This window comes from Erinaceus europaeus, chromosome 2, assembly GCF_950295315.1.
Source record: "Erinaceus europaeus chromosome 2, mEriEur2.1, whole genome shotgun sequence".
NCBI lineage: Eukaryota > Metazoa > Chordata > Mammalia > Eulipotyphla > Erinaceidae > Erinaceus > Erinaceus europaeus.
The window spans coordinates 168,850,897-168,858,918 of NC_080163.1; the positions used below are offsets into that span (position 1 = coordinate 168,850,897).

Below are 8,022 nucleotides of genomic sequence, written 5' to 3' on the forward strand. Positions count from 1 at the left end.
GAAATCGGGGTACAGCCACAGAGGCGCCAGCGCCGCCGGACCCCTTACCCCGGGCCAGGCACACCCCGAAGAGGTGGCTGCGCCCCCCCAACCCCCAGGACCCAGCGGCTTTGAGCGGGGCAGTCCCCGCCAGGGGCGCACCCAGGGGAGGTATGCGCGAGCCCCCAGACCCCACACCCCGGGCAGGGACACCCTGGAAGGGTGGCTGCGCGCCCCAGATCCCGCTGTTTTCGGCTTCCAGGAGCGCAAGCACAGGGACCCCATCTGAGAGTCTGGGCAGCCAGCCTTCCCTTTCCTTCCAGCCAGGAGAGGGGTCCTGGGGTCCCAGGGCCTCGCCCAGCATGTCCATGCCTGCGGCTCTGAGCGTCCTGAGGGTGAGGACCCGCCCGGGCAGCTCGAGGCCTGGCAGTGCGCCTCCCGCCCACCCCAACCGCCCGGGCAGGAGGGACCCTGGTGGAACCCACCAGCCTGCCTTGGCTTCGGGAGTGGCCAGGCCCAGAGAACTTTCCGCGCGCCCGCCCATCCGAAATGTGCGCCCTCTGTCCTTCCTCAGTGTGGCCCACGAAGGCTGTTTGGAATCCTGAACCTGGAGTTTGGCCTGGGGCAACATGGCGAGCCGGGCTCCCAGACTAAGGTGAAGGCCTGGGCGCGGGGTGTGGGTCCAGGTTGGGGGGTCTCCTCACACTTCTAGAACTGGAGTGTTTTCTCTGCCTCTGTCTCTCTCGGAAGAGACATGCATTTCAGAACTGTGCCCCATGCTGGCTGGCTGGAACCCCTGTTGAGCCGTTTGCCAGGCTGTGGATTGGGTCTGGGCTGAGGGTCTGGCACTTTGCAAACTGCTGGTCCAGGGAGGCCACTCCCAGCCCCCCCACCCCCTACCCCTTTCAGGAGGCCTGGGCCTGGCTGGGCTCCTTGTGCCATGGGGGGTGGGCGGGGGCGCCTGGGGCTCTTGTGTCTGCAAGGACAGTCCTTGGGGGGACTGCAGACTGCCTGCGAACAACAGGGCGGCCAGGGCACTGGCAGGTGGGAGCTGCAATAGGAGCTGGGCAGAGCCAGGCAGGAGCCAGTCTTGGAGCTGGGTAGGAACCGGACAGGAACTGTGGTTTTAAAAAAAAGGAAATTAAAAAAAAGAAAAAAAATGTTACTTATTAATACCAAAAAGAGAAGCAGAGCATGACTATGGCACATGCAATGCTGGGGATTGAATTCAGGACTTAATGCCTACAGATCTACTGCCCTAGCCATTTTGCAATTCTAGAGTATAAATAGGTTATTTTATTTTTTTGTTGTTGTTGTCACCAAAGTCTCATTGCCTCCCTTTCTTTTTTTTTCTTTTCTATTCTTATCCACTCTTTTTAAATTTTTATTTATTTTTCCTTTTGGTTTCCCTGGTTGCTTAACATTGTTGTGGTTATTAATGTCATTGTTGTTGGATAGGACAGAGAGAAATGGAGAGAGGAGGGGAAGACAAAGAGGGGGAGAGAAAGACAGACACCTGCAGACCTGCTTCACCACCTGTAAAGGGACTCTCCTGCAGGTGGGGAGCCAGGAGCTCTAACCACGAACCGCGATCTTTCCTCCGGTCCTTGAGCTTTGCGCCATGTGCGGCGCTTAACCCGCTGTGCCACCACCCGACTCCAACTGTCTCCATCTCTTAACACTTTTTAAATAAGATTATAATATAGTCCTAGCTTTGGTAGTGCATATACTGAAATTGGCATGATACAGAGAAGATTAGCATGGCCCCTGCTCAAGGATTACACACAAATTCATGAAGTGTACCATATTTTTTCAAAAAAAGTTTATAAAATATATGTACACATATAAATAATTAAAACCTTTTAAAGAGCCAGTTAATGCAAGCTGGGAGGTGGTTCAGTGGTAAGAGGTCTGGTTTGCATGTGTGGGATCCTAGGTCTGTCTGAACCCTGTTTCTACTTATGCTGGAGCTCTTTTAAATGATTAATTAGTGAGGGAGAAAGGGAGGAGAAAGAGAAAGAGATAGAGAGAGAGAGAAAACACTGTAGCATCAGTCTGTAACATGTGATACTGGTGGTAGAATTCAGGACCTCATGCTTGAGTCCAAAACTCCAACCATTGTGCCAGCCTCCAGGGCTGCAGATTGGCTTTTTTGAAAAAAATCATGGTAATATTGTTCTCTTAACTGTACATCTTTTAAGTAATACAAAGACTTTTTAAAAATTTTTGTCAAATATTGTGCCTGGGGATCAATCCCACCCAGAACCTTGCACCTGCATGGGACAGCTGAGAAGCCTCCCCGCCAGTCTCCATTCTGTATCCTTTAAGAGAGGGAGACATGCAAAGCACTGCTCCTCTATGCACGGAGTCCCTCCCATTGCCTGCCTGTGGTGTGCACTTGCAGTGTGGAGGATCAGACCCCCAGCCACATGCTACGTAAAGCATGTGCTTTACTCCCTGAGCCGCCTTCTGGTCCTGAGTTTGATTCCTGGCATTGCATGTACCATAATGATGCTCTCATTCTCTTTTATGAATAAAAAAGTTATGTATGTACTTGCATAACAATTCCCAGTTTTCCATAAAGCAATCTATGTATCTTTTTTTTTGTTTGTTATTGGATAGCGACAGAGAGAAATTGAGAGAGAAGGGGGAGATAGAGAGGAATAGAGAGACAGAGAGACACCTGCAGACGTGCTTTACTACCTGTGAAGTGACTCCACTGCAGGTGGGGTGCAGGGGGCTTGAACCAGGATCCTAAACGGTCCTTGCTCTTTGTGCCATGTGGGCTTAGCCCACTGTGCTACCTTCTGGCTCCCTTAGGTATCATTTCTAAAGCCTGTTAAATCTAAAATGTTCTTAACCTTTTGTAGTAATTTCCTGATTCATGTTTCCTTGTCTTAAACATCTTAGTTCTGTTTAAGTTTGCCTTGTGGGAAGTCCCATCTGTCTTTGGTCTTGGTAATTTTCCAGGGCTTGTAGTTGAATGCTAGCAAGAATGCTCCCAGATAAAAAACAAAGAAATTGCTCTGCATGTGCTTCGAGGTAGGCTTTACCAGTAGATTATAGAGAAAGACAGGTGTCAACAGCAAAATGCCAAAAGACTGCAGGTAATATATATATATATACATTTAAATGAAAGAAAGAAAGAAAGAAAGGTGGGGGTCAGGTGGTAGTGCAGGAGGTTGAGTGCAGGAGGTGCAAATCACAAGGACTGGTGTAAGGAACCTGGGTTGAGCCCCTGGCTCCCCACCTCCAGGGGGTCGATTCATAAGTGCTGAAGCAGGTCTGCAGATGTCTTATCTTTCTCTCCCTCTCTCTATCTTCCCCTCCTCTCTCGATTTATGTCTGTCCTATCCACAAACAATGACAGCAATAACAACAATAATAATAACCACAATAATTATAAAACAAGGGCAACAAAATGGAAAGGAAAAAAAAAGATTTATTTATTAATGAGGAGTAAGGGAAGAACCAGAGCATCACTGTGACCTATGCAATGCCAGAGATTAAACTGAGAACTTCATGCTTTAGAGTCCAATGTCTTACTCACTGTACCACCTCTCAGGACACTGCAGATAAGATTTATTTAGTAGAATCACTTAACAACTGTTCGAAGAGTCACTCTGCACATGCCTTACATATGGGAGTCCCTGGGCTTGATTCCTGGCACCACTGAACAGCAACACAGATACAGCAAGCCAAGTTCAGTGGATAGTAGATCTGTGCTTAGGTCTCTATCTCAAAATTGTAAGCATTGAACTGAGAGGTAGCTTATTGGTAAATTGCATACTGCACATGCAGGAGGCCCCAAGTTTGATCCCCAGCATACAGAAGTTCTGAGTGGTGCTCTATCCACAAAAATAAATAAACGAAGGGGCCCAGAGCTTGCTCCCCCAGTAGAGTGCACATCACATCACCATGCTTGCAGACCTGGTGTTGAGCCCTAACACAACATGGGAGCACCAGGCATGATGGCAGGTTCTGTGATGTTTCTCACATGCTCTTTCTCCCACTTTTTCTATTTCATTTTTTAAAATTTTTAAAGTCAATTTTCTTTTATATATTAATATATTTATTTATTATTGGACTGAGACAGAGGAATTGGGAGGAGAGGAGGAGTTAGAAAAGGAGAGAGACAGAGAAACACCTGCAGCCTTGCTTTACCACTTGTGAAGCTTCCCCTACCCCCTGCAGCTGGGGACCAGGGACTTGAACCTGGTTCCTTATGCACTGTAATTTCTGTGCTTAAACAGATGCACCACTGCTGGCCCCCTGTATATTTTATTCATTTATTATTTCCTGGATAGAAATTGAGAGGGAACAGAAGATGTAGAGGGGGGGACACAGAGAGACACCTGCAGCGCTGCCTTACCACTTGTGAAGCTTCTCCTCAGCTGGTTGTATCTTGGGCTTGAACCTTAGTCCTTGTGAATTGTAACATGTTCACTCCACTGATTACACCACCTCCCGGACCCCATTTTTTTCATTTTAAATTTAAAAGGAGAAAACATCTGTTGGCAATAGTAGAATTATGTAGTATAAAACTGTTGTACTAAAATACATTGATATATTCATCTTTTTTTAAAGGTCATTTTGTGAGTGCACATGTATAGTGTGAGAGGACCAATGTTCAAGCCCTTGATCCCCACTTGCAGGCAGAAGCTTCACAAGCAGTGAAACACTATCTTAATGTGTCTCACTTTCTTTTTCCACTCTATCTCCCCTTTCCATCTCTATTTCTTTCTCTCTTACCAAACAAAAAGAAAAAAGACTTTTTAAAGGTTACTTTATATTAAAAATATTATTTCATTATTCTTGACCAAGTAAAAATATCTCAGGACATATAGAAAATATACTCCATTGAGAATAAGAAATAACTTGAATGTTTAGGTTCTCTGTGTCTGTGCCAGAAGGGGTTTGCTAAGAAGTAATGGTTGGGAAATCCGAATTCCTAGCTTCAAGTCTACCTACTGATGCTCCTCTGCAATCTGAGACCATCGCAGGCAAGGGATTAATATATCATTTGCACTGTCACTTACACTACTGCAGGCTAAAACAAGGGTAGGGAAAGTGGAAAGGACAAAAGTAGGAAAAACTAAGATATCTAAATCAAAGTGACTAGTGACAGTTACTATAATGCTTACTGTTATGCAACCCACTTTTCCTATAATGCTACAAGGTTTATTGCAAATAACTAAAAAATCTGGGTATTTTGGGCTTCCACATTCTCTTTCAACACCATTCAGGTTTTACTTTTGTTTCTAAAGATTTATTTATTAATGAGAGAAATATGGGAGAGGAAGAAGGAGACAGCATGACTCTGACACATCTGATGCCGGAGACCAAACTTGAGACCTCACACCTAAGAACTCCAAAGCTTTATCCACTGCACAACCTCCCAGACAGTGGCAGCCTTTATTTTTTTATAATTTAAAATATTATGATACTTTGCTTACTTAAGAGGCAAAATATTTATACAATCTGAAGAGAACAAGAGTATACATACTTTGCTTATTTAAGTGATACATACACTTTAGTAGAACTTACACATTTGAATAAAACTACATACATATGTAATTCAAAATCTAGGAAATATCGAAAAATGTAGTGGGGGGGAAAAACCCTTTCTTGCCCCTTGACCTTAGACTCTATAAGTAGAAAATATTAGAGTATGGTTTTTTAAATGAATTTATTTTCCCTTTTTAGTTGCCCTATTTTAACATTGTTGTAGTTATTGATGTTGTTGTTGTTGGATAGGACAGATAGAAATGGAGAGAGGAGGGGAAGACAGAGGGGGAGAGAAAGACAGATACCTGCAGACTTGCTTCACTGCTTGTGAACTACCTTTCCTGCAGGTGGGGAGCTGGGGGCCAGAACCAGGATCCTTCTGCTGGTCCTTGCGCTTTGCAGTATGGTCTTGGCAGAGCTATTTATTTCTGAACCCACAGGGAGTCTTAATAAATCTATGTAATAATATGTTTTATTTTACAACTTGAAAGTATCTTAATTTGCATAAAAAATTTCATAAAAATGACCTTTAAACCAATTTTCTCTTTAGACAGTTATGATACAAATCCTGAATAGAAACAGCTTGAGAAAGAAGTTTGAGTTAACACATTAGTAAACTTGCTGGAGAACGGACTGATGTGGGTAAAATATAGCTTTTTAATTATTTTTAATTTCATGAACTACAGAAAGGGGTAGAGGGGCACAGAAGCAGCACTCTAGCATATGCAGTGCTTGGGATTGGACTCAGGACCTACAATTTAGAAACTCTAATTTCTTCCATGGTGCAACCTACCCATCTTCAGAGATATTTTTCTTTTGTTCTAAAGATCTTATTTATTCATTAATGAGAGAGAGAGGAGCAGGGAGAATCTGCACATTACTCTGGTATATGTGGCACTGGGGATTGAACTTGGGACCTCATGCCTGAGAATCCTGTACTTTATCCACTCTGCCTCCTTCTCCCAGACCACTCATAATTTGGCTTTGATTGGAACTGGAACTACTGAAGAAGCACTCTTGGGGGCTGGGTGGTAGTGCAGTGAGTGGGTTAAGTACACATGGCACAAAGCTCAAGGATAGGTGTTGGGATCCTGGTTTGAGCTCCCCACCTGCAGGGATGTAACTCCACAAGAAGTGAAGCAGGTCTGCAGGTGTCTGTATTTCTCTCCTACTCCTTGTCTCCCCCCCACCCTTAATTTCTCTGTCCTATCCAGCAACAATGATAAACAAAAAGAACAACAAAGGGCGGGGGGGGGGGATGGCCTCCAGGAGCAGTGGATTAGTAGTGCAGGAGGCAAAAGAAAAAGTAACACTCTTACTCCATAAGTAAACCTGAGATAACAAGAGTCTTAAACAATTAAGTTCCTTCTACTCTTGCTCTTGTCAATTGTATGTGTCTGACCTTCAGAAATAGAAATCCTTAGAAGAAAATTTACAAGTGCCTTTTCCATTGTAGTAAAGATAGTGATTGTGTTAAAATGTGAATTCCTTTCTATCTCTGCACAGGTTGGAACAGGAGCCCACTCAGAAAGAATTCGGACCTACAATTTTACCCAGAATAGAGTCACTGACCACAGGGTAGGATATGAAGTCCAAGATATTAAGGTAATATTACTGAATGTGCTTACTGTATCTTTGATTTATTAAGGAATCAAATTTCGGGGCCTGGTGGTAGAACAACAGGTTAAGCATACATGGTGCAAAGAAGCCACCTGGCAGCAGTCCCAGTTCATGCAGATGCATGTGGTCCTGGTGTTACTGCGGGGCCCATCCATGCTGGCTCTGGGCACAGCTCAGTACCCCCCATCTGTGCAGTACTTAGGGGCCGGGGAGCCCACAGTGGACCACAGGACAGCAGCAAGGCCCCTGTGTCGCCCTAGTTATAACATCTTCACTGGAGTGACTGTCAGTATCACCTAGAGATGCCTGCTAGCCATATGCTGCTGGGCATTTCAGTTTTTGTTTTGCCTTTATTTTATATTATTTTTTATATATTCTCTTTTGTTGCCCTTTTTTATTGTTGTTGTATTTATTAGTATTGATGTCATCCTTGTTAGACAGGACAGAGAAAAACTGAGAAAGGAGGGGAAGACAGACAGGGAGAGAAAGACAACTGTAGATCTGCCTCACTACCTGTGAAGCAACTCCCCTACAAGCAGGGAGCTGGGGGCTCGAACTCTGATCCTTCAGAAGGCCTTGCATTTTTGCCTCACTTGGCTTAACTGGCTGCGCTACTGCTCAGTTCCCTTTTTCCCCGCTTTTTTAAAAAAATTATTTATTTATTCCCTTTTGTTGCCCTTGTTTTATTGTTGTTATTATTTTATTTTTAAATATCTATTTATTTGGTTTTGTTGCCCTTTGGTTTTTGTTGTTGTTGTTGTAGTTATTGTTGTTTTGTCGGGTGGGACAGAGAGAAATGGAGATAGGAGGGGAAGACAAAGAGGGGGAGAGAAAGATAGACACCTGCAGACCTGCTTCACTGCCTGTGAAGCGACTCCCCTGCAGGTCGGGAGCCGGGGACTGAAACCGGGATCC

The 8,022-nt window shown here is 44.6% G+C and overlaps 1 non-coding gene across 1 annotated transcript; it reads left to right on the forward strand.

Annotated features, from left to right (window-relative positions):
- The first annotated feature begins 1,684 nt into the window (after positions 1-1,684).
- Positions 1,685-1,791, forward strand: LOC132537194 (U6 spliceosomal RNA). The gene has a single exon (XR_009548657.1). It is a non-coding gene; the product is annotated as a U6 spliceosomal RNA (small nuclear RNA).
- Positions 1,792-8,022: the final 6,231 nt, after the last annotated feature.